The sequence below is a fragment of the Ursus americanus genome, chromosome 31 (genome assembly GCF_024610735.1).
Source record: "Ursus americanus isolate L20-20 chromosome 31, mUrsAme1.1.p, whole genome shotgun sequence".
In the NCBI taxonomy this organism is placed as follows: domain Eukaryota; kingdom Metazoa; phylum Chordata; class Mammalia; order Carnivora; family Ursidae; genus Ursus; species Ursus americanus.
Genome location: NC_142157.1, coordinates 9,256,231 through 9,281,589, shown reverse-complemented (window position 1 = coordinate 9,281,589; position 25,359 = coordinate 9,256,231). Strand labels below are relative to the sequence as shown.

General features: G+C 45.0%; 1 protein-coding gene across 2 annotated transcripts in view; it reads left to right on the top strand.

The window, feature by feature from the left end:
* The window catches only part of SVIL (supervillin), a 233,436-nt gene that overhangs the window by 37,768 nt on the left and 170,309 nt on the right, over positions 1-25,359 (top strand). For both annotated transcript variants that reach the window (XM_045812830.2, XM_045812832.2), the window contains exon 2: positions 25,020-25,120. The gene's annotated coding sequence lies outside the window, so the exon portion shown is untranslated. The remainder of the gene's footprint in view (positions 1-25,019; positions 25,121-25,359) is intronic.

The window sequence follows — 25,359 nt, the reverse complement described above, 5'->3', positions numbered from 1 at the left end:
GGAAGTCCTCCGATGTCACTTTGATCAACCTCATGGAATTCAGTATTTGTGGAGCAAGATTTGCAGCCTTTGCAGTGGACACATGTGGTTCGGTGAGAGGTCCAAGACACCCACTCCCAGGCAGGATCAGGTGTAGACGCGGGCTGTGGATGAGGATGGAATTTTGAGTGGGGACTCAAGTCATACAGTGGTTGATAATTAGGAAATATTGGAGTGTTTGGAAAGCATGCTTCCCTGAAAAAGCTCATAACCGTGTAGGGATTTGGATGGCGACACTCAGAGAAGGAAGATCCCTGATTGATTGGCATGAATCCCTTGCAGTGTGCTGGGTAGAAAAGAGGACAGATCATGAGTGGGGAGGTCCCGGGGCTCATCTCTGTCCTGCCAGTGAATAGCTGTATACTCATGGGCAAGTCACTTAATTACTTTTGTTATGAATGTACTAATCTGTAAAATCAGAAGGTTGAGCAGATTCCTTCTAGTGACAACATTCTGTGATTCTAAAGTGTCAGGTGTTTTTTTTTTTTTTCAGATTTATTTATTTAGTTGAGAGAGAGTGTGCATGTGAGTCGGGGGAGGGGCAGAGGGAGAAGGAGAGACAGGGTCGCCAGCAGACTCCCTGCTGAGCTTGGAGCCCGATGTGGGGCTCCATCCCCAGACCCTGAGATCATGGCCTGAGCTGAAATCAAGAGTCAGTTGCTAAACCAACAGCGCTGCCCAGGTGCCCTTAAAGTGGCAGGTGTTTTAAGCTTGGCAAGAGCTCCAGCACTGTTTCCATAGACTTCTAGAATGTAATAGTCGGTGATCATCTTCTTTTAGTTTATTTATACTGTATACGTACGTATGTTATGCTTTCATAATTTCCATGGCCACGTCCGAATGCAGCCATACTTTTGGTAAAGTTGTGATCAGCAACTTTGTGAAATTCTGCTCTTTTCAGTAGGTTTCTCTCTTCTAAGCGTTCACCTATATATTGTAATCTCAATAGTTCTCTTTTTCACATTTACCTGTTCTGTTGGCTGCCTGATAGTCCATGGAGCAAATGTGTTCATGTACTTAAATATATCCTGACCCTTGGGCCCCTGATTATCTCCAGAGGCTAGAATTTGTGGGCGGTCTTGGGGCCACGTCACCATAGACATCTCTGTAGGTAGACAGTTTTGCAAAAAAGAGCTTCTCACACATGTAGCCCCCTTGTGTGTGCATTTCAGTACCCGAGGGCCTTTTGCCGCTGTTGTAAACAGGAAGAAACAAACTAAGGCAAAGCATCTGGCTCACGTGAAGCAGGGGCTGGTGTGAAACAAGGAACCCTGGAAAAACATTGTCTTCTGCTGCTGCCAGGCAGGGCAAACAGAGATCCTGGGGAGTTTGGCATGAAATAACAAAGGAAGCAGGTGGAAGAGACACAGAAACCCGAGTTCTGAATGGCATTTTCAGATTCCAGGCTCTGGCAGGGGCAGCCACCCTCCCCTCCACCTAGTACTGGAACACCTGGGAAGGTTGTGACTTCTGGCTTCTTGAAGTTGCACTCAGTCTGGTCCTGAGAACGAGGCTGTCAGTCATCACTGGAGAGGAGACCGTCTCCGGAGGCAGATGTGCTCACAGCAGGAAAGCATCCACCAACGGAATTAGCCAATTGCACAGTATTAAAAATCACAGCACTTTTCATTTTAGTGCAAGATCTAGAAAATTGTCAATGCATCCTTGGGGCGTAATGGTTCGTTCATCCGTTCTAATTTGATTTGCTGCCTTCTTATCAAGATGAAGGAAGCAACATTGGCCCTGGTATTATCTGCCTTGGTCTGTGGATGTTGTTGCTTCCTCTGCAGATGCGGGTGAGTTGTTCGCAATGCTTGTTTGACGTAACTTGCAAGAGTAGTGAGCTGGTTATTGGGCAAGAAAGGGAGCTGTGCGCTGTAATTGGGGTTACCGTGGTTGCTTGCAGCAGCTCATAGCAAATGTTTCAAGTTAAGTCAGATTAAAGCAGATTCAATCAAGACAATTTTAGTCATGATGTAAATTACCAAGTAGAAAAAAAAACCTAGAGAATTATAGAAATTGTGTGTCGATTTCAAATTCTTCTGTGCAAGGTCATATGGGAATGAGGGATATTGGTAAAGGAGGATATAGTCCAGTATTTTCAGAGGTTAACATAAACGCAGACTGGTTTATTTCATCTCTTGTGTGTGTATATTTCTCAGTTTTGGAAATTACATCCTATAATTTTTAAAACTCCCCCCCCCCAACCTTAGTTTAGAGACATTGGAGACCAGAAGGAATAGAGAATGCTTTTTGAGTGTCGAGTACCACATTGCATGGTAATTATTGATGATTTCAGAATGTGTTTGCAACACTGGCGTGTGGCTCAGCTGCGAAAGCAACAAACACAAAAACAGAATTGTGGGTATTTTCTCTCGCAAAAAATAACTGGTACTGTTGTGAGTTAGGTAAGTGATTCAAACAAACCAAAACGAAACAAACTTAGTATAATCTTCTTAAATCAGCTTTTCCAGATAGGCACACCTGAGGATGAAGGTCGTGACCCCGCTAAGCATTTACTCCTTTTCTTAGACCGCATGTGTCCCATGGCCATGCCGTGCGACAGCCCCACTTGTAGGGAGAGATTGTTGGAATTTCCAAGATGGCTGTTATAAATGATTGCTAAAGTACAGGGACTCATTTTAGTCACACATAAATTTGATAAAACATAATAACCAGCTGCCTTCGCCCCTTTCCCAGTCCCAGCTCTTTGAAGCCCCATGACAAGTGATGGCCTCCCCCTGATGGGGAGGCTCTTTTCTCATTTACTGTCTGCCTAAAGATTATCTTTCTAAAGTCCATTCACCATATTTTGTCCTTAGGGACAATCACAATTCCTGCTTGCCAATTCTCTTATTTATCCTTTCTTCTCAGAATTATTCTCCTTAATGATTGGACTTACAGTTGAAAAGAAGGCATGTTTAGATTCATACTCATCTGCTTTTTTAGCCATATCGGTCCTATGGCTAATGGTCTGAGGATATAAAGAAACATCTGGAGGGGTGCCTGGATGGCTCAGTTGATTAAGTGTCTGACTCCTGTTTTCGACTCAGGTCATGATCTCAGGGTTGTGAGATCGAGCCCTGCGACGGGCTCTGCGCTGGGTGTGAGCCTGCTTAAGACTCTCTCTCTCCCTCTGCCTCACCCCTTGCTCTCTAAAAAAAGAGAGAGAGAGAACATCTGAAGAACTTTGGAAACCCCTGACTGTCTAACGAACAGGTGCTTGCCTTGAGGAAGATCTTCACTGATGGAGATATTTCGGTAGAAACTGCGTACCTGTCTGACGAGGACGTTTTGGAAGGGGAGCCTGGCCAAATTGGGAAGAAGTTTTTCTAGGCTTATTCAAACCAAAGGGGATTGATTGTACAGTTTCTCAGTTGATGGCCAAAGAAAGTGAAGTATTTGTTTTATTTTCTTTCCGCACATTTAACAAATTAAGAAAAGGTATTCAACTTGATTATTGCACCTGGAATTTCTGGTGCATTTATCACGCTTTGGGGGTAACCTTCTTTAAACTTTCATTCTCAGGCATACTTCCTGAGTGGCTCACTCTTAGCCCTCATGCCCTGGGAGGGCGGTCTGGAGAGAGGATGCTTTTGTGGATGTTCTTTGCACGGTGGTGAGGTGCTCAGGGTGCTTTCAGAGCAGAGTGCCTCGGCGGGAGAGGGCCTGGCAAGGCAAAGATCACGCTGCATTTGGCTCCCAGGGGAGGTCTTAGTGCAGGTGAATCAGGGATTTCACCTGAGTCCTGGGAGCTATCCAGGAGGAAAACGTGATAAAAAGCTGTCTGGAGGGGGCGCCTGGGTGGCACAGAGGTTAAGCGTCTGCCTTCAGCTCAGGGCGTGATCCTGGCGTTGTGGGATCGAGCCCCACATCAGGCTCTTCCGCTGTGAGCCTGCTTCTTCCTCTCCCACTCCCCCTGCTTGTGTTCCCTCTCTCACTGGCTGTCTCTCTCTGTCAAATGAATAAAATCTTTTTTTAAAAAAAAAAAGCTGTCTGAAGTGGGAGGTTGTGTTTTACTAGGTTGGGAGGGATAAGATAACCATGAGTTGATTATAAACCTGAGTGCTAGGAGGATCTTAACATGACTTTTGAACCCCACCTGCTCTTGCCCTCTTGAAACCCTAGTGTCTACCTCCCATTACCAAGCCTCCTCGCCGTTCCGTGGGGACGGCAGCAGAATCGTCACCAAGCATGAGAGAAAGCACAGTGTGGTCACCTTTTTTGAAAATATCTGAATGTCCCATGACCATGCCTGGAGATAATACATACTTGAGCCTGTAAAGGCATATTTGAGTTCTAACAAAGTGTTTGGGCTCCTGTTTCCTCAGGGTACCTCCCTTATACCAGCAAGCATTTCCTCCTTCTTCCTTCACTTTGTCCTTACCTTATGCCACTGGTTTAGTTCCTTTTATTAATTATGTGTTGAAAGTTGTGTCCTCACTTAGCACTGGAATGTTAGCTCCATGAGGCAAAGGATTTCTTTTTGTTTCATTGGCTACTTACTGCCAAGAGCCTAGAATAGCGCCTGGTACACGGTAGGTGTTCAATAAACAGTGACTCAATGGTGTAATAAATGCATCTCCCTGACCAAACCAAAAGTTCCTCGGGGACAGGACTAGTCCCTTCATCCGGGAACTTCTTGGTGGACTGACACAGCGGTTGTTGTGTTCCCTGACCTGCGGTTTGTGGGCTGTGATAAGCCCCCTTTGTCCTCTCGCATGGACGGTGAGAGGGAGTGTGTGGTACTCACTATACGGAGGACCATAGGTTAAGCAATCTACTTAAAGCCTCAGAGATTCTTCCCAAATAGACCTGGAAGAAATGCAGAAGCCAAGACCAGCATTGGTGTCCATGGCAAGAGGTTTTTACTTGCTGGGTTCACCCACTCCTCCCAGGAAACATCTCTGATGGGCGGCAGGGTGGGGGTGGGGACAGCAGGAAGGGCGTGTGCTGGTTGTCACAACTGAGTCTTCCCCTCTGGTCAAGTGTGAGAGGAAGTGTGTGGTAAGTCACGTGGAGGCAGAACGCCTGGCCTGCGTGAGAAGCCCTGCCTCTGTTTCCATACATGGGTGAGCTCAAAGGAGCACAGAGAGGAGAAGCCTTATTGCAATACATACAGTTTGATTTATGGCAGCTGCGCAATCTGGCTGATGGAAGAATCAAATCCGATTCTGATGATCTAATAATAGCTTTGAGTAGGTGCCCTGAGGGTGAGTTTTGGTTTTTGGCTTCCCCTCCTGGGTGATCATAGGGAAGAAGGAGGTAGGCAGACTCTTCCAGAACCTTGATGCTGAGTGAAATGATCCAGAAAGGAAATTTTAGGTACAAGGATTTTAACTTTAAAGCACAATAGTAGTTACCTTTCAGTCAGCTGATGAATAATTTTGAGGCAATCATGAGATGTTCATTTAATGAAACCATGGACTTATGCTCCTTGTCTTCTCTTTTCCCTTTCTCTCTGTTTCTCTCTCTCTGTCTGTCTCTCTCTGTCTCTCTCTCTCTCAGACACGCGCACACGCACACACGCACGCACGCTCGCACGCACGGACGCCATTCTGACTGTAGAAATGGTCCTGCCTTTGCCTGTCAGGCTTTGTACTGAGGTAGCTGGAGTCCTCCTCATCACTAAGTGTTTATGAAACTGTCATCCTGTGTCACACGCTTGCTGCCGACCTGTCTGCCCTGCCCTCCCGCATGTGCCCGAAGTCTCACCCTGCAGCCTGTCCTCTTGCAGCCATGATGGTTGGCGGACTCCACCAGTTCCATTCTCCCCATGCCATCCCCTTTCTAGTTTTACTGGTCACAATCCTACTCCTGCCTCTCCGTCCCCACAGAGCTCACCTTCCAGCCCTGCGGTGCTCTGAGCATCCCTCAGCCCTCACCGCCTGCCCTGGGACGGCCCCGGTGGGGGAGCCCAGCAGGTAATGTCTTGGCATGCTGGCCCAGTCAGGAGCCTCACCTCCAACCACCTTCTAATCCCTCCGCCTTGCCTTGCTGTTCTCGATCCTGCCCGGAACTCCGTCACCCTTCTGAAATGCCTGGGGTGCTTGTTACAGCTGAAATCTGTGGCTGGGACTTCAGGGCTGACATCTAGAGTCTCAGCCTGGCACAGAGGGCCTTCGGACGCAGGCTGCCATCCCCGGCCTCACTGTAGCATGTTCTAGCAATGCATCATTACCCTCCGCCTTCTGGAAATACCAGGCTCGGTTTCCACCTCGTGGCCTCGTACATGCTGTTCCTCCTACCTGGGATGCATTTCCCCTTCCTTCTCAATGGTATGAACCTGACTGATCACTAAAGGGGTCACTCAGGTGCCTCCTCCAGGAAGCCAGCTGGGTCAGGTGCACGTGTTGGAGGCGGAAGAGGGCTTCCGGGCCCCACTGGACAAAACCCAGGCTAGAGCACGTGCCAGACTTGCAGAAGCTGCTCTCCTCAGGCAACAGACTTCTCTACAGGCGCGTCCGGACCCCTGGCCTGTAGCATCGCGTCTGACACACAGTTGTTCAGAGAATGTCTGGCTTTCTCCTCACGCGCCCTTAAACCTTCCAGCCTGTACTCGATGCTTCTTGTTTTAGGTTCTTGTTGTTCTAACGAAATATTTAATGAAAAAGCCCCGTCTTTTGTAGGAATGCAGAGAGGAGTAGAGCGTGTAGATTGAGCTAGTCTCTCCTTCTTTTTTTTTTTTTTTAAGATTTTATTTATTCGACAGAGATAGAGGCAGCCAGCGAGAGAGGGAACACAAGCAGAGGGAGTGGGAGAGGAAGAAGCAGGCTCATAGTGGAAGAGCCTGATGTGGGGCTCGATCCCAGAACACCGGGATCACGCCCCGAGCCGAAGGCAGACGCTTAACCGCTGTGCCACTCAGGCGCCCCTAGTCTCTCCTTCTTAAAACGTGGTTTCCGCGGCCTTCTTCGCCGCTTCCATTCTCACAAGGATACGTATTCACCACTACATTTGAGAATCGGTGAAAGTCAGCAGAGCGAGGGAATCCTTCCGTAGCCTACAGACAGCTGTAAAGCCAGGGCTTCTGATTTTGCACGTGGGCCGCTCCAAGCCAGCCACAGCCAGGAGGTGGCCGTGCATTCAGCTGCCGTCAGCTCACGGTCCCTTCATCCCAAATGCGGGAGGGGAACCACTGGGGAAGCAAAGGAGGCCAGAGAGGGCCTGGTGTCTCAACATTCACCAAGCTCTTGAGGCTTCTACTACCTTCCATCATTTCTGTTCGGACAAAAGCTTATTCCCTGTACCCCAGGTTAGGGTGCTACATTGTGCTGGACACAACTCCTCCAGCTTCCCTCCACCGTACGACGGTCATGCGCAAATGCAGGGCTCCAGCCAGATCCTAGACCTGTGGTCTTCTTACAGGGCCGCCTCTGGCTTCACCATGGGCTTCTGTCCCAGTAGGAAGACGAAAGCCTTTGCAATGTCTTCACCTGTAGACTGAGGGGTGGAAGTAGGACGATCTCCGGGGTGTCTTCTTGTTTGCACATCTTGGGGTTCTCTGGATTGAAGGGAGAGCATTAAGAAATGAGGGTGGGTGGGGGCAGCAAGCATGGATGAGCTTCTGGCGGGTTTTACCCGAGAGCACAGGTAACAACGGGAATGTTCGAACGGGAAGAGCAGTTCTTTTCCCTCTGTCTTTGTGGGATCTGGGAGGCTGACTGTAAAGAGCCAATGAAACTATGTCCCAAGTGTCACTTAGTGACACTAACAGCGTAAGGGGCTGGGCAAGCCCTGGTTCCCCTGATACAATTTTTTTCCTTTGGTTTGGGGATTTTGTGGTGCGTGGCAGAGAAAGGAGCAAGGGAAATGGAAATCTTGTGGCCGTTTTCACTTCTCATGCCTAGAAGAGTGCCTAGGGGGTGGAAAGTGAACATACTTTTTGACATCTGTGTCCTCAGCGTGGCAGCTGAGCTGAGGGGGAGAAAGGAAGAGGGAGAATTTGTGGAATAGGACGCTGGGTGTCTGAGACACCTGGAGAGAGGCTCAGTACAATTCAGTGTCTCAGGTTTACATTTGTTAACTTTGAAATTGTCAAAGTGATCACAGTTAAATACCAATTGTTAAGCACCTAGTTGATCAAGTATTTTATAAACCTTTGTTCTGAACTATTCCTAAGGTAAGTGATCTCTAGCCCAGTGGTCAGACGGGGTCTGATGACCTGGGGTGAACTCCTGTACAAGTGACTAGATCTGATTCTCAGTAGATGCTTCCAGTACCCAAGGGTCACAACCGTGTGCCCATAGGAAAACAGAGCTGGAAAATCTGCTCCATACAGCCAAGTGGGCATTCTATCCTAGGCGAACGCCAGCTGAAACAGAGCCCTCTGTGTGGCCAAATGCTGTTGTCAAAAACAGAAGCGCTGGCTCTGACTCCCCCAAGCCAGGAGGCAGCTCAGTGTTGGAAGAGCCAGCTGCTGTGGCCCCTGAGGTGACATCTCAGGGCCCAGAATGACCTCCCTTGCCCCGCTTGAGCCAGCTACACCACCTGGTTCTTTCCACTCACCTTCTATGACAGGAAATCTCGACAGGAAATCTCTACAGGACGCCAGAAACATGTCTTTTTTTTCTGTCGTGGTCAAAGACTTCTTCGTCTTTACTTAGCTGACTAGTGTCTACTAAGCATTTGTGTTCAGCAAGTTAGGCGGTCTTTGCTCTCGAGGGGTTTATAGCAGGCACGTGCACGCGTACGTCCATACACACACACCCGTCTGTTCTTTGAACTTTAATCTTTACTTTTAAAAAAATATTTTATTTATTTATTTGACACAGAGAGAGAGAGAGCATAAGCAGGGGGAGCGGCAGGCAGAGGGAGAGGGAGAAGCAGGCTCCGTGCTGAGCAGAGAGCCCGATGTGGGGCTCGATCCCAGGACCCTGGGGTCATGACCTGAGCTGAAGGCAGACGCTCAACTGACTGAGCCCCCCAGATACCCCACTGTTCTCTGAACTTTAAAAACAATGAACAGTGAATGTATGTTGAGGTAATAGAGAATTAACACAACAACAGGACATAGATGAATACATATTTACTATAATTAATAAATCTTAGTGTAACACATGTGCAAAGGGGGGTTTTATCCCTCACTAGAATAGAGGGATGGAATAGAGGGCATGGCTTTCCCTCCATTTGGGGGGTGGGCCAGACCAGAAAAAAATCATTAGTTTTATTATTAAAACAATTGAGAGGGTGGCTGGAACCTAGTTTGACGAATGGGAATGGCATCTTCGTACGGTGGCACACATGGAAGGGCAGAGGCCGTGTGCTCCTGGGAGGTGCTGGGGAGGAGCCACATTCCAGCAGGTGGGAGAACAGGTGCCCGGGAGCCACATTCCAGGTGGGAGGACAGGTGCCCAGGGGTGATGGGTTTCGGGTTTCACACTGGGTCGTACATGTGACCTGGCCCCATTGACCTGACTGCTACGAAGCTCTGTGTGGTAGGAGACTCTCACGACTCCCCAAAGAATCGGGACTCATGTCCTAATCCCTGGAAGCTGCGACTATGTTAGGTGACATGGCAAATAGGAATTAGGCTGCTGGTCAATTGATGCTGAGATGGGAAGATGACCATAGGTGATCTGGGTGGGTCCGATGTAATCACAGGGTCCTCTGACGTGAAGGAGGAAGGTGGGGGAATCCGTGTCAGAGTGATGTCATGTGATAAAGTCCGCACTGTCTTTGCTGCTTTGAAGATGGAGGAAGGGGCCACAAGCCAAGGAATGCCGGTGAGCAAAGGAATGGATTCTTCCCATAGAGCCCCTGGAGGAATGCAGCCCTGCCAACACTTTGGTTTTTAGCCAAGTGAGACCGACTTTAGCCTTCTAACCTCTAGAACTGTAAGGTCATAAATTTGTGTTGTTTCAAGTCACCAAATATGTTGTGATTTGTTGTAGAGCAATAGGAAACCATCCAATATGGAAACCTGTCTCTATTTTGGAAACATGAGACCCTTTTAGTTATTTATGGAAGGTAATATAATGGGAAACTAATGGAATATAAGTAACTCGAAGAAGAATCTTGTCAAAATTAACTCTAAGATCTCTTGAAGCTCATTTGTTTTATTAGGGTGAGGACAAAGACTTTATTTCTCTCCTGTTACAGCTTCACTGCCTGGTTCAGTGCCTGATTCGTGAATCTTCAAATGAATGGATGTTTTTTAACAAAATCCATGAAAAACCAAAATGGCTATCTTTTCAAAGATATTATTTTATGCTAAAGTGTATCACTGATATTAGAAATCTAAATTAAGGCTCTTGGTATAGACAAAGAAAATCATACTTTATATTGCCATTTAAAGATGAGAGGCTTGAGGGGTGCCCGATGGCTCAGTCGGTTAAGTGTCTGTGTTCAGTTTAGGTCATGGTGTCGAGGTCCTGGGATTGAGCCCTGAGTCTGGCTCCCTGATCAGCGGGGAGTCTGCTTCTCCCTCTCCTTGTGCCCCTCCTCACGTTCATGCTCGCTCTCTCTCTCTCTCAAATAAATAAAATCTTTAAAAGAAAAATGAGAGGCTTGAGTAGCAATACATATTTTAAGTTGTTGGATTTAAGCAAGAGTCATTATTTCTTTCTTGGGTTCTAGGAACTTCTTTGTGCCTACACATGGTTGAAGTGTTAATCATCACTCTCCTGTTGGGTAAAACTGCTGTAATATGTAGCACATTGTGACCTTAAGTTGGTGACCACCAAAAAAAAAAGAGTGCTCATTATTTATTACATAAATCATTTACATGTATCAATTACATATATCAAAGTATGTTGGTGTTATTTACTAATTTGATATTATTTACTAATTATTTTGATACTATATTTTGATATTTTTGATATCATTTTATTTACTAATAATCTTCACATGGCATCTTTTAGAATTAGGACTATTTCTAGTGTTGATTTGCTATTTCTTTACTCATTCTTAGAAAAAAAATCTTTGCAAGGATTTTTCTGTGTGCCAGGCCCTGGAGAAACAAATAAGATATGGCACTTACTCCAAAGCAATTCACATTCTCTATGGGAAGAAAGGCAAGTGAGTAATGAGAATATGGGCTAGTCAGTGTTAAAATAACTTACAGTGCTAAGGGGAGGAGCTTTCAACTCTGCAGGGAGAATACCACAGAGAGGAGGAGACATTTGAACCAGGAACTGAAGGACCAGGAGGCGGTTGGCCAGTAGAAGAAGGGGACATATAGTAATTGCCCACTGAATCTCAGGCACTGTACTAGGCACTTTTGCATTTAACTCTGCCATTTAATTTTAACCAAGGAAAATGATAATCTAGATAAGTATCTTTGCAACACCACACAGGGTAGGATTTACGTGCATTGTCTTAAAAGTCATTGGTTTTCAAATGGGTGGACAGACTTTCTATAAAGGATCAGAAGTAAACATTTCAGGCTCTATGGGCCCTATGGGTTCCCGTCAAAACTATTCAGCTTTGCACTGTAGCATGGAAACAGCTATCGATAATTGGGAAATGAATGAGCGGGGCTGCTTTCCAAGAAAACTGTATTGAGAAAAATAGACAGTGGCCCTGAGCTAGTCCATGGGCGGCAGTTTGCTGACTCGTGTTCTGGAATGGCCATTATAGCCACCATTTTGTTTTGGAATATTTCTGGAGAGGGAGCTTCTAAGGTTCATTAGTTTCTCAAGTGGGTCAGTGACAGTTTCAGAATGTGTTAATATTAAGAATCTCACCAAAAAGTGATAGCAGACTGGATTAATAATGGAGGTACAGACTGACCCAATTTTCTAACATTTCACATCATTGTGGTTAATACTTAGCAGACCTCTGAGAATCCAGATATAATACATCTTAAGGTCATTATAGATGAGTCCAAAGAGAAAACCACACTAATTCATTCTTGGCAGAGGACTTGACATTGCGTGGGTATGTGTGGGTTTTAACTCTGAGATTTTAAAAAACAGAGATAGAGAAGATTTGTCTGGAACCATTGGGAAGAAATAAGGTACATATCTGAACGGATGACCTGGGGGGAGCCTAGGGCCTAAAGGCTCGCTGCTGCTGTCTTCTGGAAAGAGGCAGAAACATCTGGTTATTGTAACAATGAGGGGCTGTGTGAAGGAAGTCCTAAGTCGAGATTAGAAAAGCAGAATACATCTTGACATCTTAAAGCAACAAGCCAGAAAAAAAATCTGTCTTTAAGAGCTGATACTGTGGGAAAAGTCACTAAATTCAGAGATTTGTGTAAAAAAAAATCTTTTACAGCAAAACAGTGAATTGTTTTAGGACAGATCTTTCCGAGGATATATCCAAAGAGATATAATGAGGTAGGAAGACATCTGGAAAACCATGAAAGGACTTCCAAAATGTTACCAAGAGGAAACACTGGGGAGCCATGAAGTCCCCTGTCCTGGCCCTGTGTCCTGTCTCTCCTAAAGGACATTTTTCTCTTGGCTATTGATAAAGCTGAAGAGGTTATGGTTACTTTCGGGAGCTCGTTTCCTTTGCATAAAACCTTTACAAAACCAAAAGCAGACTAAGTTTATAAGGTGGTTTCAAATTTGGGTGGTTCCAACCAGATTGAAACATTTTCCCACCAATAGCAAACGATTGAAAGTGGTGTCTATGCCTGTTGTCTCCAGAGGTCCCTGTGCTCGGCGTCCCCTGTTTTTTTTTTTTTTTGTAATGTTTTTATTTATTTATTTGACAGAGATAGAGACAGCCAGCGAGAGAGGGAACACAAGCAGGGGGAGTGGGAGAGGAAGAAGCAGGCTCCCAGCAGAGGAGCCTGACGTGGGGCTCGATCCCAGAACGCCAGGATCACGCCCTGAGCCGAAGGCGGACGCTTAACAGCTGTGCCACCCAGGCGCCCCTCCCCAAGTGTGTTTTGATCTGGTTTCCCATCAGGCTCTGTGGTATTGAATTAGGGTAAGAGGGAGGAAAAGATGGAAAATATGGGAGTGATATCTTCCTGGAAGACGTTGTGCATATTAACAGGCTACAGTTAGGCCAATCAAAACAATTTAAACTTTTCCTTGTGCTTTGGATCCCGGGCGCGAATCTTGTCTTAGATGAAACAGATGTGATCTGGGACGTGCGCAGACTCCCATAAGGCGGGAGCTTCGCTTCGCTGGCCGTCCTGCTACTGCACCTCATTCTGACTTGAGGGCACCAACCTTGATCCCCTTGTGCCTTTCTGTTCCTGGCCTCTTCCTAGGTTAGATCCAGCTTCGGCAAACTCAGCAAGCGCTTCCTCAACATGGAAAGCTTAGGGCGGGGGCGTCTGGGTGGCGCAGTCAGTTAAGTGTCTGCCTTCGGCTCAGGTCATGATCTCAGGGTGCTGGGATCGAGTCCCACATCAAGCTCCCTGCTCAGTGGGGAGTCTGCTCCTCTCCCCTGCTCATGTTCTCTCTATCAAAGAAAGAAAGAAAGAAGGAAAGAAAGAATCTTTAAAAAAAAAAAAAAGAATTCTTAGGGCAGCTGAAGAACATAACGTGAGAAGCAGAAAAATGCTTTGATGGGGATTGTGTCAAGCAAATTGTGTTTATTATATAAAATACCTTAACATGTCAACTAATTAGAGTCTTATAATTTGACTTCTGTTTCCCATCGGACAGAGCTCTTTTATAATGTGAATGTAGTAAAGAATAACCATATTCTTCAATCCTGCTGACATTCTTTTCTTTTAGGAAGAATTAGATACAGGGACTCTTCAAAGCGTTGTGGATATATTTGATACAGCTTTGAAGTTTTTATTAGGTTCACTGGAAACCTTTGTTTCCTGGAAAGTTCACTAATGGAATATATAGTTTCTTACAGAAATCCATTTCTTAGCTGCATATAGTAAATAACCTAGTCAGTGGGGATAAAATTAATATCTGAACTGCTCCTGAGTCAACTCTTACCCCGTAAAGCTTTTAAAGTCTTAGGGACTAATGATGTGTGGGTCCAAGTCACCTTTTCTCTCTCTGAATTCACATCTCTCGCTCCCTGGTGGGAATGTAATGTGTGTTTTCTGTGGACTCGCTTGGCTGCTACTGAGTACAGGACGAATCTGCACGGTTTCGGCACCTTGCGTCTCGGTCTGTGGCCCCGACATGCGCCTGGCTGCCCCGCTGGTTCCTTCTCATCTCCTCCACGGTCACTACCCTGTCCAGGGCTGACTCTCTGCCTGGATGGCTGGGGTGACCTCCTGTCAGGTTCTCTGCTTCTTCTGGTCCACTTCCCCATCTGCCTGCCCCTAGAGCCTATTTTCCCTAGTGTAACTACAGTTAATCTTTAAAACTAATTCAAGATCATGTCACTCCCTTGCCCACACCCAACAGTGGCTTCTGGTGACCCTGACCAAAACCCAAAGTCCTTCTTTGGCACAGGACCTGTCCGATCTGTGCCAGCTGTGTCCGACCAGCATTTCCTGCCAGCTCCCCAGCCACTCCTCCTCTCCTTCACCCCCGTCCAGCCACACCAGCCACCTCGCTTGTCCCTTGGACACCCAGTCACACTCCCATCTCAAGACTCGAGGATTCGCACTGTTCTCCTCTCCCCTGCCTGACCATTCTCCTTCCCCATACTCACCAGCTTGCTTCCCCAAGTTCTTCCAGGGCTCCGCAGATCCTTGCCCACTTTATCTAAACTAGAAGCTCCCCATTCTCTTACCCTGCTCCCCCCCCCAAGTGTTTATACACCTACAGTCTGTCATCGACTAATCAGTTTGTCTGTTTGTCCATTCATGTACTTACAATTTGTCTGTTACTCCCGAGCGAACGTGAGCTCCGTCATGACAGGGGTGTTGGTTTCTCATTGTATCTCTCATGTCTAGCACACATGGGCGATCGAGACGTATCTGCTGGGTATTGAATGAAGGAAAGAACCAGAATCTTGCATACTGTTTTTAGTCTGCACGTGTGGATCAAACCATAGTGCAGTTACGTTGTTCATAGGACGGCGATGTCTGTGATTTTCCTGCCTTACTAGAGGTTTGCAATGAAAGTCAAGGTTTAGTTTAGATTTACTTGTTGCCTAAAGATTTTAGCAGAAACCTTGGTTTACCTTCAGAGTAGTTCAGCATGTAAGGGATGGAGTGCTTGAACTTCTTGGTCATTTAATGGTTTTGTAGTGACCATCTGTGTAGATGGACGGGACCGTGGGAGTCTTACTGCCTACCTTCCTCAGAGATCAGCAGGCACTTACTTACTTAGCATGAGCAGAAAGAGACACTTCCCAAGTCTGTTTTTAATACAGGAGAGTTCCCATAATTATCTAAGGACTCAGCGTTTACTCTAAGATATTTTATATGCCTAAAGGAGCTTTTTCTTCTACAAATGAGCAACCAGTAATCTTATAAATATCGTGTGAGAAGAAATTGGGAGTGGGAGTTAATAGAGGAAGTTCGATAAATGATTCATAGAACTTTGTAGAAGATAAGAATAGCCCCATTCCATGAGATAATTTTGTTGGCATTAATTGCTGAGTGCTGTTTTTTTTTAAAGTCAGATTTATTGATGCATAATTTACACACCCTAAAATTCACTCTTGAAAAGCGTACGGTGACATGTCTTGATAAGTGCGTACAGTTCGTAACCACCACGATGAAAATACAAATCTCCATCACCCTAAAATGTTTCTCATGCCCCCCTGTAATTGGTCTCTGCACTCAGTTCTCACCCCTGGCAACCCCTGGTCTGCTTTCTGTCCTTACAGTTCTGCCTTTTCCAAATGCCATATAGATGGAATCATTGTCTGTAGCTTTTGGAGTCTGGCTCCTCTCACGTAGTTTAAGGCCCCTGAAATCCAACCACGTTGTTCGGTGACTTGTTCCTTCGTTGCCGAGTAGTATTCCATTGTGTGGATAGAGAGCTTGCTTATCCATTCACCAGTTAAAGGACACTTGGGTCGTGTTCACTTTGGGGTAATTATGAATAACACTCCCATAACATTCATGTACGGGGTTTTCATGGGATCATAAGTTTTCATTTCTCTCGGATCAATACCTAGGACTGGGATTGCTGGGTCAGATGATAAGTATGTGTTTAAACTTTGTAAGAAAAACAGCCAAACTGATCTCCAGAGTGGCTGTACCATTTTCTGTTCCCACCCCAAAGGTGGGAGGGTTTCATGAGCTGCTTTTTCGTCCTCAAGTGCTAATGCCCGAGTGGCTTTCTTCCTTGAAGAGAGGCCTCAGGATTTATCCCTTCCCTTTATATCCTTTCAGTTTGGTGTTCCAGACTCTTCTACTTGGACCTTTAAGTTACTTTTATTTAAGTCCTTCAGTTCTTCACTGTTGCCTGAGTTTCTTTTTTTTTCTTCTCCGCACATACCACGGGGTCTTACCTTCAGTAGGTGCTAAGTTCGCATCTGATTTGGTTGGCATAAAGCAAATTAAACTGATCTCAAGGGTAATGAGTGCCCTTTGTGGGACCTCAGTGCAGGGGTAGCAGGGTCGTGGGGCGTCTGCATGACAGATGCCTGCCGGACAGGTTGAGCGCTAACCCCAAGACCTGGGGAGAGAGTCCCTTTGTCCCCCTTCTGTCGGTAAGGCACCGCCCACCCCGTGCGGGATACCGAGGTGCGTTTGGCCTTTCCCAGTGGTGAAGATACATTTTCCCCTAAATAGAGAAGTCAGAAACTAATCTGTGTTATTAAACTTTTTATAATAATCGATATTATATTTATAGTAATGTTTATAGTAATTTCTACTAACCTGTGTTCGATTTATCACGGAGATACTGACGACAAAGTGGGTAGAATCTTGTGAAAAGTTTTTATATTTCTTAAAGCTTTGAAATTATTTTTAATCCGGGATGAAGCATAGCGTAGTGAGTAAGAGTGAGGACTCTGGGGCCAGAAATGCTAAGTGGCCACCTGTGTGATCTTGGACAACCTTCCTGTGCCTTAGTTTCTTCATCTGTAGAATGGGGATACTAATAGCAGCTGGGAGTGGTGATGAAGTGGTTAATATACAGATAGTGCTTAGAACAGGGCCTAGTAAATACCGAGTGCTCTACGAGTATTAGTTGCTGCTGTTATTGTTATTAACTAAACTTCCCCCCAATACCCTGAAAACGGCTGTTTTTGACACAATTATTACACTTCCACAGTTGTCGGATATGAGATGCTTTTCAAAGAATGATTAAAATTCTGTTAACAGTGAGGATCAGAGTTTTATGACATTATGCGAAGCAATATCGAGTCGATGATTATCCTCACGTATGTGATTTATACCTGATTTGTTGACTCGGGTCACATTTTTTTTTTTTTTTTTAAGATTTTATGTATTTATTTGACCGAGAGGGACAGCCAGTGAGAGAGGGAACACAAGCAGGGGGAGTGGTTTTTTTTTTTTTTTTTTTCTTTTGAGAGAGACAGCCAGTGAGAGAGGGAACACAGGCCTGGGGAGTGGGAGAGGGAGAAGCAGGCTCCCAGCAGAGGAGCCTGATGTGGGGCTCGATCCCAGGACTCTGGAATCACGCCCTGATCCGAAGGCAGATGCTTAACAACTGAGCCACCCAGGCGCCCCCTCAGGCCACATTTTTAAGCAGTATCAGTTCTCTGGTCTAGCTTACTTATTTTACTTTTGGAGGCTCAGGAGGAAGCTGTGATTTCCCAGGTATGCTGTCCTCCTCCATCAGAGAGGACGTCCCTGCTTCCTCTGTCGGAAGGATTGAGCCCACCATAGTTTGGTCAGTTAGAAGTTCCAGCACATCTTTCGTCTTCTTTGTCTTCCTAATTCTTTTGGTTGCTATCTCCATTCAAAAATTGTTTCCTTTAGAGGTGCCTGGGTGGTACAGTCATTAATCAACTGACTCTTGGTTTCTGGCTCAGGTCGTGATCTCAGGGTCATGAGATCGAGCCCCACCTTGGGTTCTGCCTGCTCAGGGCAGTCTGCTTGAGATTCTCTCTCTCTCTCTGCCTCTCCCGCTCATGCTCTCTCTCTCTCTCTCTAAAGTAAATAAATCTTAGAAAAAAATGGTTTCTTTTAGTACTGCTGAGCAACTCTTCCCCTGGTGTTTCTTAATGGTGAACACCTCTCCAAGGAGCGGACCTGACCTGGCTTTCTCATTTGGGACCTGTGGTTTGTGGGAGTCCACGACGTTGCCTCTGTGTTTGGGGGCCACGCCGCAGGACCAGAGCGTGTGGTCCTGGGGGCCAGTGAGCACGCACAGAGCCAGCAAGCAGGTCCATCCGTGCCCACGTGTGCTCCTGGCTCTGACAGAGTGCCGCATGGCTCACATACTTCAGAGTTACCACAGAGGGTGAAGGAATTTATGTGTTTGTGAGCATTGTCTGCGGGTTACATCGTGCCTCACATGTGCACTATTAATTGATGTGTGTATGTGTCTATTTATTTATTTATAGTAGAAATCCAGCATAGTTATTCTACATTGTTATATTGGTTTCAGGCGTACAGTGTAGTGATTCGACAATGCTACACGTTAGTCAGTGCTTGTCAGTCGAGATGATTGTGATCATAACTGTACATAATCCCCATCACCTATTTCACCCACCCTTCCACCCACCTCCCCTCTGGAAACCATCAGGTTGTTCTCCATAGTAAAGAGTCTTTTTTTTTGGTTTCTCCCCCCTTTTCTTTCTTTGTTTTGTTTCCTAAAATCCACATATGAGTGAAATCGTATGGTCTGACTTATTTCACTCAACATTAAACTGTCTAGAGCCATCCATGCTGTTGCAAATGGCAAGTTTTCATTCTTTTTTTATGGCTGAGTAATATTCCTGTGTGCGTGTGCGTGTGTGTGTACCACATTATCTTTATCCATTCGTCTGTCAGTGGCCGCTTGGGCCGCCTCCGTATTTTGGCTATTGTCAGTAATGCTACAGTAAACGTAGGGGAACATGTATCTTTTTGAATTAGTGTTTTTGTATTCTTTGGGTAAATACCCAGTAGTGGAATTACTGGATCATATGGTAGTTCTAATTTTAATTTTTTGAGGAACTTCCATACTATCTTCCACAGTGGCTGTACCCGTTTGCGTTCCCACCAACCAAAGCACTATTACTTTAAATGCTCCTAAGTGGCTGTGACTTACAAAGTATAAAGCTGTGAGGCACATTACTAGGTTCATGGTAGACTTTTGACGTTATCTTATTAACCATGCAATTGATGGCAGAGGGCAGATAGAAGAAAAAGTTAACATTAGAAAGGGGCTTCTCATACTTATAAATGACATGCACCCAGAAGACATTACTTCAGGATGAAGCTGTGACCCAGAGGCAGTCAGGACCCATCACTTCCCTCCCTATCACAAGGGCTTATAGGCAGAGTATACAGAGAGGGAATATGCCCATAGTGCATATTTTTCTTATCAGATGCAGCTTGCATATCAATAGGCTTTTTCTTTGGTGTTTGTTGTTCACTTAGGAAAAAAAGAGCAAGGTTAGCATAATAATCTTATTTTTGTGAAAACATGCACATACGAAGTCAGTGGAGAGCAGTAGAAAATATTTGTCTTCACCAAGTGCTGAGTCACACGGATCGACTGTGTCTAGGAGTCCAAGGGAGGGTCATGATGTTGTGGTTGCTTTGAGCCCACTGCAGTCCACTGGGAAGCCCCCATTTACCTCTGACAGAACAGTGAGCACTTGGTTCTGTGAAGGGTCTTAGTTCTCTTTTTGTTGTGGCAGCTGTAACTCTAACAGTATCCTCTGGAACTGCCTGTGGAAATGGACCCAGGTGATGGTTTTCAGACTGTTGAAGTTTAAGGACTTGGAGACCTTGGAGAAAGTTATGGTGCTTTTTGAGGCACACTTTGAAATGTTGCAATGTTGCATCCTGTTTTTCCGTTTTGCAATTTAGCACATTATGTGTTTTGTCATTATATACGCAATTATATATATGTATACGTATACAATGTGTGTAGACACATACACACACACACATATATTCAATTACTAAATATAAAGCTGGCTCTTACTAAATATCTTAGTTTGGGCTGTTGCAATAAGAATGCTATAGACTGGGTGGGTTAAACAATAGACACTTATTTCTCACTGTTCTGGAGGCTGGCAAGTCCAAGATCAAGGTGGTGGCGGGTTCGGTGCCTTGTGCGGGCCCTCTTGCTGGTTTACAGACAGCCACCCTCTTGCTGTGGCCTCACATGGTGGAGAGCAGAGAGAAGCACCAAGCTGTCTCTGTTTGTTCTTAAAAAGACACTCATCCCATTTTGAAGGTTCCACCTTCATCACCTAAACACCTCCCAAAGGCCCCAACAAAAAATACCATCACCTTAGGGACCAGAAATTCAATATGTTAACTTCAGGGGACACAGACATTTGGTCCACAGTATATATTTGGGTGCTATAAACAATATAAGGTCATATTCACGAAGACACGTGTCTATCAGATAGCAAGCTGAATTTTTCTTCCATGTTTGTTTGCTACTTGTTTATGCATTTTGTGGTTGCTCCAAGGCAAGTGCTAAGGCACCGAAGATTTTGAAAAAAATATATGACAGAAGGTAAAATGGAGAATTCTACCCCCTTAACTTAATTTTTACACTTGTGATTTTAGATAATACCCACATCCTTTGGATTTTGAAGCGTAACACCTCCCAAGGTTTGAAAACATAAGAGGACCTGATGCTCCCTTTTAAGACCTGTTGCTGTAACGGGATGTATGCCGTAATAGGAAACCTACCGAAGTAGCGGCAGAAAGCCCATCAAGTGGGAAACGTGTCCCCCTAGGAAGATAGCCCCAAGGACAGCAGGGTGGTGGAGTTTCTGGATCTCGCCGGGGAGGATCGAGGTGCTTATTTTAGCTCCCTCTCCTTCATGTGTCCCCGCGTCAGTTGCTATTTTGATGGCGAGCATCTTCCTGCAGCTGGTGGCATGCTGACTGCCAGAGCCCTCGCAGGGGAAAGGAGCTGCCCTGTGCCCACTGGTACCCCGTCAGTCTTTCAGAATCTATTCTTTGAGCATTGGCTTCATGCCTATGAAATACCAAAATCATGCAAGATAAAAAACCACAGTCTCATTTTAAAGGAAAAAAAAAATGCGTGAGCATATGAAAGATATATCTCTCGATCAAGAGAAGTACAAAAGGATGTTTACAGTTGAATCATACTTTGAGATGCATTTAGTATACCATTACTCAGTGAAGGCTACCAATATTCAGTTCACGGGGAATCTAGTATTTAGGAAAATACTCACCATCGTATGGATATTATCCTAATGTGCAAAAATAGCACATGCATAATAGTTCAGGATGAGAAACTCTCCTATAAATTACTTGACAAATAAAATGGGCCCATGGTTAGTACTATTAAAATGGTCTATTATTTGTCCTTTAACCAAGATTTTTGTACGCCTTCCCCCATATTAAAACGAAACCTAGATGGTCCTAGTGTGTCCTCAATAACTGTCCTTTTTTCTTTCTTTCTAAAGTCATCTCAGTGGACCCAGTGATCTTTGAAGGGAATCCCCCTCCCTCCCGCAGTGTCCCTGCTACCCTCTCTCCTGTGTCACCTTCCTCCTGTTGTCATTGCTCAATTGCCTCTAACCTTGGCTCCTGTACATGACCAGTCCAGTCACTTACTAATGGTTTTTCCATCAACTTGTGTGGTCCTGGAATTAATGCTAGTAGAATGACACCTCAGACACCAATATAGTAAGTACATATCGGAGGGGTGATGGGATGGGACTGTCTCCACACAGCTACAGACCCGTGGTGATGTCTATAGGTTATTGTGTAGTTCTAGTCAGTGGTGCCTTCTAACAGGTACACAGTTTTGTTGAGTTGGAGGAATTTTGTTTATTATTTATAAATGTTCAAATAATAACAATGATTACTATTTTATTATTATTGCTATATTATTATATTATTGCTGCTCTGGCTAATCAAATACTAGATGGTTGAGAATTAACTATAGTTGTTATCTATAATTAGATAATTAACATGAATTGAAGAGACAGAAAGCTCACTGAGGAAGAAGTAAGACAGTCAGAGAAAGGTCTCATGGAAATGGAGACATCTAAGCTGAATCCGGAAAGGTATCTTGAGATTTGTATGGGGGTAAGAAGGAAATGCCCGTGGTGCCTGAAAATAGATTTTTTAAAAAAGATTTTATCTATTTATTTGAGAGAGAGAGAGTGTGTAAGTGAGCAGGAGAGAGAGGGAGAGAGAATCTGAAAAGACTCCATGCTGAGCACAGAGCCAGATGTGGGGCTCCATCCCATGACAATGAGATGATGACTTGAGCCAAAACCAAGAGTCAGTTCCTTACCTGACTGAGCCACCAGGCACCCCGCTCCTGAAAATATCTTTAAAAACCTTCTTTCTTTGCTGTAGGCATCCAGGAAAAGAAAGATGGGAGAAAGTAGCCAGAGTGAAAGTGGCTCTCATGGAAGCCCGGATCTGTAGGATCTGTAGTAGGGGCCCACCATTGGATGCCTGGTGGAGCAGGGTAAAGACCCTGCTAAATGCTCTGGACCTTGAGGCAGCTGACACTGTAGTAAAGTAGTGTGTGAATAAAACTCACCAGAAATGTCCCTTCATTGTGGGCACCTCCATCGGCATGTTCTGTCAAAACTGTCTTTTGAAACGTAAGATAAAAGTATGTTTTTCTCTGGTGTATCTTCCCTCCAGATACAGTTGGTCTAGAATTAGTCACAAAGTCATGTGAGAGGTTTTGCACAGGGGTTGATAATCATCTGAAAGCCTGGTGAAAGTTTGTTTTGGACCAGGAAGAAATACTTCGGAAGGATGGAGCGAGCCCTGGCAAGATGAGCTAAGACCTTACGGGTCTGACCTTGACTTGGGCGCCCCTTCCTGCTGCACATTGCTTCTCCTTTCCCCATTGCCCTGTTTTCCTCTGGAATTTTTGCTGCTGTTATACAGGTTTGACTAGTTTACTAAACTTCAGCCTGTCACTTTATTCGGACTCTTTCCTGATTGTGGTTTTGCTCTTTTCTTTCCCCAAGTTATCTTGAGTGCATGAAAGCTGATTTATTGTTTTGTTTTCCTGTCAGTTACTATATGATGAAGTTTCATGACCTAGTGACTATCCCTTTGTCTTCGGGCAAACTGGATTCCTAGAACTAGTGGTGGAGGTACAGGCCTTTCAAACTCCTTCTTGGCCCTTGGGATCATGATCTCCACTGTAGAAATTTCTTTCTTCTCAAACTGCAGTTGTAGAGTTCCAAGGGGGCCCTTTGCACACTTAAGCTTGAGAACGCCTGCTCTAGGGGGTGCTTGAGGGACATGGGCCAAGGACAGAACAGACATGGGAGTCTGGTCAGAGAGTAGAGCTCTCCAAGAGGGAGAGAAGAGGATTTCTTCTCCTGCTTCCACCTCTTGGCTTCATGTGGTTCTCTTGGCCCTTTTCCTTTTGAATAATTTCATTTTGCATTCCTCTGTGGCCAGTACAGAAAGTGGGTCTCCTTTTCTAAAGCAGGCAAATTCCTCCTCAGTTGAGTATACTAAGGAGGGGCCCTGGGGGAAAGGCAGGCTTAAATTGGTCTAGCCCAGTTCACAAGGCTCCAGAGATTTTTAGTAATAAACAGATTTGTGGGGGAGGAGGGAAAAAGTGTTTTGTTTTGTTTTTTTGGCACAAAAGACAGTCTACTTAAACCCAATAAATAGTTTGTCTGTGTTTACCACAACCATCTTTGTGGCTTTCAGTAATGAGTTCATAGCTGTCCGAATTTTACTGGGCAGGGGTGACAATAATGGTTTTTTTTGCTTTGGGGGAACTTCACGTGGGTTCACTCCCGTGTGCCCCCTCATCACCACAAGATGATTGCCTTATAAGTTGCCTCGGCATGGGCTTCTGGAAAGGAACCCCATTCTCTCTACACGAGTTAAGTAAGATAGGATCAGACACCATGCCTCCCATATGTTTCTAAAAACTGAGAATCGATGCCAGCTCTGGTCCTTTACAATGCCGGTGTGTCATTGGCTCCTGTCCCATCCAGGGCCTGATGTACTTGAGTGAACTCTTTGCTAAGATGACTTTTTCAAAAGGTAATATAAAGAAGTGCTGAACAGACATTGGGAGGTGATAGGAGGAAGTCCCTCAGTAGCCTGAAACAAAAGGTTTTCCAAAGCCAACGCTGTTTTACCACTAACCAACTAACCACTAACCAACTAATAAATCTAGGGGCTTTCCTCTTTAGTCTGGGATCTCAGGGCTGAAGTCTTGCTTGTATTCAGCATCCCTTTCCCAGGCTGAGTCTTTGGGATGCCACACAGGCAGTCAGCCATTTTGAGTGTCAGGAATGAACCATTACCAAACGAGTTATCTTGTATATAGATTACATGCAACTAGGAAAATCACACGGGGAAATACACACATGCCGTAGTCCTCCTCTGTTGTACTTCCAGTGTGAGTGGGGTTTTCCCTCATTCCCCAGTCTGTGAGGAAAATAGATGTAGAAGATGTTCTCCGCCTGGAATTAATGGCATAGACCAAGTCCTAACCCAGTCACTCACTCTGGATGTCCTGGAGGGCTTACACTAGTCTCCAACTTCTTTATTCAGTATCTCTTTTTCTAAGGAACTGGGCCTTTGTCAGTTCCTTCTGGCCGTACATATCCAACTCCTTGATGGATTCCAATCCTATCCTTCTCTGTTTTCTCGTCTCCCTTTGTTACAAGGCTTCTTTCCCAAATCCTCTTATTTGGATCTGATGTAAATTTGTATTTTAGAAAGTACTCCTATTTACTCAAGCTAATTCTTGCTATTAGACCAAATGTATAAAATTTCAGTCACTATGGAAAAATTAGAGCTGTGGAGAACCATTGCATAGAAATGACTTTATTCACTGGGTTTAAGATGAAGGAAAACAAATTCTTATTGAGTATTGTTTATAAGAGGTTTACAAAGGTGCTCTAAGCACTGCCTGTAATTTGTTGTGGCTGACGCAGGTGACTAATTGAAAGAGTAAAAGCTCTTTAGAAGCAGAAAGCGAATCGCAGCAGTGCTTCCTGCTTTGCTCATAATGTGTTTGTCTTATATCGTTTGCGGTTTTCTTTCTTAGATTTCAAAGTTGAAATTTTTCTTTCCTCCTTTTCAGAGAGAGTTCGAATAGATGACTTTGAAGACTTACAGAGTTGAGATATGAAGATTTTGAAGTCATTCTACGTCTGAAGCTATGATATAAACATCAGCATTACAGTAAGTATTTAGGAAAGAAATACGGGTTTTGTGGTTAACACACCATTGGCTCTGCCTGCATCCTGAGAATGCAGATTGAAGTACACCATGAAGAGTGAATTTACTTGAATCACAGTCAAGAAATCGGAGCTCTGAGAAAATTAAAGCTCCCTCTGTGATAAGTTATAGGACCACAAACATGCAGGGGAGAGAGGAGCCCTTTTGATAGTTGGAAAAATCTTTATATCTCTTTAGTGTCC